Genomic DNA, 6,006 nt, shown 5'->3' with positions numbered 1-6,006 from the left:
AAGTCTCTTTTTCTTTGGATAAAGAATTTTACAAAAAGTTGGAAAATCCTTTTCATCAATATACCCATATATTGATGGAACTGGCTACAAAATTGTTGAAAAAAAAGAAACCCAGGAAACACTGGTTGAGCTCTAATTATCTCAACATGTGACCTGATAAGTTACAGGTGTACTAATTACCATAGAAGAGGAACACCCTTGCACTAAATGGGTTGCAGCTGTGAATAATCAAGGTAATAGTGATTAAAAAGGGTGGGTTGGCTGGTGAGAGAAAGACTTGTAAAGAGGACTTGGAGGAGGTAGGGGAGTTTTTTTTTTACTTTCCTCAAGTAGGAAGAGCCATTTGGAAATGGAAAGGAAGGTAAGAAACTTGCTCCTCTCCTGTTCTCTTCTCTCTTCAGTACAAAGAGCCACATAGAGATGGAAGGGTAAGAAAACTTGCCCCTCTCTTTGAGTACCAATGAACCATTACTTTTGAGATTTCTAACACCTGAATCTCAAAGGGCTCTTCTGGAGTGCAGAAGTCTGAGACCTGCACCTCTTCCTGAGTGGGGCCTTTCAGAGCAAAAAGGCTTTCAACATTGCTGTTCCTGTTGGGACCATGACCAAACCACAGCACCAGAGCATGTAATAGCTTAGTTTATAATCAGAGACAAAGATTTTTATCCATAGATCCAACTCCATTTATATTTCCTTTAGCGAAATAGGGTTTATTAAAAGTATGGGTTGTTTAGATTTTTAATGCCTGTTGTGTTAACAATACTGAAATAAGTTAAAATATTTATAGATAATAACATTTAAGTGTTGATAAGATCAAGTCATGTCAATTTTTTACTGTGTTTATGTTTAAATACTCTCAAGTTACATTTAATCATTTTGATAGTCTGTTAAAATTAAGTTTATTCTCTGTTATCAAGGCTCATTCATTCTGAGTTTTATCTTAAGTTTTCTTAAAAGCTTTTTATCTAAACTGTAAGATATGTATTTAATTTTTTAGAGATAAGACAGCGCTGGTCAAAACAGCTGAGATGACACAATGACAAACTCCCTGTTTGTGAGTAGAGGAAGATGCAGTTCATTATATCATCAAAAGTTCCTTTCTTCATTGCAGTCTTTTCTGTTTTTGTTTCCTAGAGGTAGCATCAAAGAATAGTAATTGTTATTAGAATCAAACTGTTTAAAGTTTTTGCTTTGTGTATTGATACATGATTGCTTATAAAATGTTGCCTTAACTTTCTTAAACACTTACTGTTGATATATTGGTTGTATAATGTGTGTTTAGTGATTTTTATGATAAGCATTATTTATAGAGTATTGTTATATTTTTTTCTGGCTTTCATCTGTTTTTCCATCTTATGTGATCACCTGCAAGATGTGTTTTGCTTTCAGGATCCTTCTTGTTGTTCTCTTCCAACATCTTATAACTGCTATTATGAAAAGACTTGGGTTTTAAAATATATTAGGTAAGCCCTACCAAGCAGAGCTTGGGCTGTGGCCAGGCCCTGGATCTACCTGGATGCTTAATGTCAACAGACCCAGATGTTTTCTGCATCAGAAAGTATTCAAGTTACTTTGACTTGATAATTTGACCTTATTAATGTAACAGCTTAAACCTGTTTTTAAAAGTAAGCTTGGAGAATCGTTAACCAGACATGATTATCCAACCTACTACTGGTTTGAAGTTTATCAGTTGTTGCAGACTCTGACTTACAGTGTTTTAATTCTTGACAGTTATCTAATTTCATGTGTGTTACTGACTGCATATGTTATTTAGATAATGCCTAGTTGCTACAGCCAATGTCCAGGTGTTTTTCCAATAGCACACAGGCAGAAATTAAAATCCTACAGTCCCTGTGGAGGATGTAGGTTTGCTTGTATCTCAACAGGTATAAGATTCGAGTGGATTCCTGCAGAGAAACGTGAAATCCTATTGAATGAAAGAAAATGCTGAGCACTCCATGACCAAAGAGGCAGACATACAGACATGATTTCTCAGAGATTCCCACTTGAGCCTAATGTTGTGTGTTTGACCCACAAAAGACTGTGAACTTTGGGTTCCTTTTTAAGTGTGGAAATCAGTAGTGTTGTGGAATTTTTGTTAGATAATAGCTGAAGGGAAATATGGGGCTCAATCAAATAGCTTTTGTCTTTTTACTTTGCTTTCTTTTAGTAATTCAGATTTGCAAGTGAGCCAATGTTTGGGTGACTTTAGTGTATCAGCTTGAGATACCATGTCTGTCCAACACAACCCCAGAAAAACCATTTTCTACCTGTCTAGTTGGTGGGCCAGTGAATACTTGGCCAAATCCAACAGAAATTGACAAATCCATGCAAGGTACCTTCACAAGACCATCCATGTGGACTCTTTGGTTCCTCAGTAGAGGTGTGGGATTTGTGGGTTCCTCACCTCCCCCAGGCATCTCTTGAATCTCAAGAATTAGAGGCCTTGGTTTTTTAAAAATGCCATTTGTGCCAAATTTGATTATACAAGAAAAAAGATATCAAGCTTTAGTTACAGATGCTTCTCCTTGTTTTATGCTACATATAAAAAAATCAGACCTATTGGTGTAAACATACTTTGGTTCAATCTGCATTTAATAATCTTTTCAATTACCACAGGGATTATTTTTCATTTGTGGAGATAGTTTGCCCTGCTATCCCAGCACACATCAAAGGTGGACCATGTAGCATTGGGAAACTTAGACTGCTACACCCAGTGTAAAAACGAAATATAAAAGTAAAAAATGTATCAGTCAATACAAGTCAGACTGCAACAATTATTTTGAACCTCAGTTTTGGAAAAAGATTGTCAGCATCTCTTTTTCTGCCACAACTTAGTTCAGCAGTGGCTCTGAAACAATTAGATTGTCTGGGGTGTTGGCTGAGTAAGGAGTTCAATTCTACCTCCCTCCATTGATATGCTAACAGATGTCAACAGTGTAGATACACGACCTTGCAAAACTGGGCTGAGATTGATTTCTCTCTTATTAGCACATGGATGTGGATGGGAGGATTTTAAAGGAATGTGTTGTATGAATTTATCTGATCACTCAGAATCTATTTAAAAAGAAAACAGCAGCTGAAGGAGGGTGTGTCAAAGACTAGAGTTGATAGAACTTGGTTAGATAGCTTTTTTTCATGGATGGTATTTAACATTATTGGTGAAAGAGCATTTAAAAATGGATTTATACATTTTAGTCATCATAATAGTTGTGCTAATCATGGTGTCATGTTTTCTCCAATGCATTTGACAAATGATTGACAAAGCTATTAAGGAAATCTACATGGCTCAAAGAGGAGGGGGAGATATTGCAAGGTATGTAAGCCTCTCTGAGTTCCTCAGGGAGAGATGAATGCAGGGGTTCAATTAAAGCCTTTAGAGAAATGAAGATATATTAAGCCATAGAGATGTGAAGTGTATGTTACAGCTTCAAGTAAGTAGAAATGCGTCTTAAGTGCCTTAAGAAATTGTGCTAACTAGTGGAGGCTTTAAGGCCTAGTTTAGAATTCAGTAACTTAGCTCCAGAGGTGACAACTTTGTTTGCATCACTAGAACAGAACTATATGTGTAAATAGATAGAACTGTTCACATAAATAGGTAAACTTACATACGTAAATTTGAAGTAAAAAACCAGATGGTTTGTGTAAATAGATAATATTATATATGTAGATTTTAGGTAAGAGCAGACACTACTTTTGTACTACCTTTGCACATTAGAATCAAGTTTAGATTGGTTTAGAAAAAATGTTTTAAAATTTTGGTTTTGGCTGACTGGATGCTTTATGGATAAAATGCCCTGTAATGGGGTGCAATCAACTCAACTATGCCCACCACAACCACGACCTTGAACAGCCACAGGAAGAAGACAACAGAAAGAAGAAAAACGGCTCTGGTCCCTACTGCTGCTGCTTGGGACATTGGACTCTGTGTCTGGGACCAGCTGCTGCTGTTTCTGCGTGGAAACTGGGACTCTGCACCAGAGAGCAGCCTTTCAGCTGCTGCCCTTGCTTGGGATGCTATGCCAGAAAGCTTTTAGGTTAAACTTTTAAACTCTTAGCCATCAAGACTGATATATTCCAGCAATAAACAACTTTACTGCAATCAACAAAATGCTCTTGTCTCATTGAAGACCCCAGGCCCAATGCAGCCTCGGCAACAAACTTGTTCCTCTCTTTGAGGACGAAGATCCATTGCAAGAAATCTTCAAAACCTCAGGCTGAGTTTGCAAATTTGAACTTATTGTACTAGATCTCATGTATTTCTCAGCCTGCTCATAATCTGCACAGAAGTAGTTTGCACCTTGCCAAAAGCCCAGCAGAACAGATGGCAAAACTGCTACACCTTGAAGTCCAGATAACATATGTGAAATGAGTCAACTTCTTTTTCCTACTATTTCTTTTTTATAAAGCATTACTTTGATTGGAGGGGAAAAAACTGCGTACTTGTTTGAGTAAGAAAGGAGAAAATTAAGGTAGGTGGAGTATCTTTTACTGCACACCTGACTGTATTTACAGAAATACAGCTGATGAGAAACTCCAGACTAAAGAATGATCCTGTGGGAAAATTGTGTGAAATTCCAATAATAGGAGGAAGAACTGTAATTTTATGTGGGAGAAACAATGTTTTTCATAGAAAGTGGTAGTTAGTAACAGAACTAAACTTCAATAAGAAAAAGGAAAGCTTTGCAGGGGCAGAGTGCAGAAGTTTCAAAAGAAATTAAAAATAATATTAAACTTGAAAATGTATTAAATTTTTTAAAATATATCAAAAAAAGCCTCTTCTGAGCCGTACTACTAAATTTTTTGAGACTTATCTCTTCATGAATTAGGTCACAGAAACCTGAATTACTCCTGGTAAGACCGTTTCAGCAACATCTACCAGGTAAAAAAGATTAGTTTATTCTAAATTTGAATAAAACTGAGCACTTACCTCCTTTCCCCCCCCCCAACAGCTAACTGTTTCAATGAAGGGTGCATTTCCAATGGGAAGGGCAGTTTGAATACTCAGCCATGAAGAAAACACCGTGTGCTTGTCAAGCACCCTGTGCTGTCAGTGGAGGAAAAGGGGCAGCCCTTACGTCCCAACTCTGCTGTAGATTTCCATCACAGAAATAATCCTGGAACCTGTCATTGGACCACTGCCATTGCTGCACCTTTGTGCTAAAATGTTGCTTACAAGGTGATGGTTGTGTTGTGACTGTGTCTGTTTGTCAGATACTCACACACCCATCTATTATCCCATTGTCTGTTGGGCATTGTTTAGTTAGACTGTATAATTTTTTTAATGTCAATTAATTGCAAGTATTTCTTTAAAACTTTCATATATTCTTTGTCTTTGAGAGTGCTCTTTGCAATATCATGCTGCATTTAGTAAAGTTCTAATGAAGTTAATTCAAATTCACTTGAACTAAATTTGCCAACTTTACTTGCTGCCTTCATTCTCTTTTAACTGTCTTTGCTTCAATTTCAAGCTATTATTGATCATCCAGACCTGGGGACCAGAAGATATTTTCTTATGATTTATAGCTGTTATGTGTATATCATGTATGAAAGAGGTGTTAGATGTCAAATAGGGAGAACAAGTATGAACAGCTGTAGTTAAAGTCTTACTGTGATGTTTTCCTAGACAAAGAGGATAAAATTGTAATAGTATCAGAATTCTTCATTCTAAGTTCTTTCCAAAGACAGTTAAATTCCCAGGCTGATCAGTGGGTGGACTGTGCAGGATGAGATTTCTGTATTATGAGATTGTAAGATTCATGTTAAATGCAAAGATGGAGCCTTCATAGCAAAACTTTCATCTTCTTGAAAGTTTCTTCAGTCCAAAGTGGAAAATTTTCTGCATCATTAAGCAGAAGGGAAAGAGTCATGGCTCACCTCTGGAATATCTGAAGTCAAGGTCTTTTAATATATTGCAAATGAACTTAGTGATCTTTCTGGGTCCCTTCAAACTCAGAATAATCTTTGAATCTACGATTCTATTAAACATATATGCAAGATAATGTA

At 36.6% G+C, this 6,006-nt stretch overlaps 1 long non-coding RNA gene across 1 annotated transcript; it reads left to right on the top strand.

Annotated features, from left to right (window-relative positions):
- The first annotated feature begins 285 nt into the window (after positions 1-285).
- Positions 286-5,004, top strand: LOC135295309 (uncharacterized). Its single transcript, XR_010357354.1, has 3 exons — positions 286-361; positions 998-1,054; positions 1,390-5,004. It is a non-coding gene; the product is annotated as an uncharacterized LOC135295309 (long non-coding RNA).
- Positions 5,005-6,006: the final 1,002 nt, after the last annotated feature.

The sequence above is a fragment of the Passer domesticus genome, chromosome 2 (genome assembly GCF_036417665.1).
Source record: "Passer domesticus isolate bPasDom1 chromosome 2, bPasDom1.hap1, whole genome shotgun sequence".
Taxonomy (NCBI): Eukaryota; Metazoa; Chordata; class Aves; order Passeriformes; family Passeridae; genus Passer; species Passer domesticus.
Note: the sequence above shows the minus strand (reverse complement) of the source record. Positions and strands in the feature narration are given on the sequence as shown.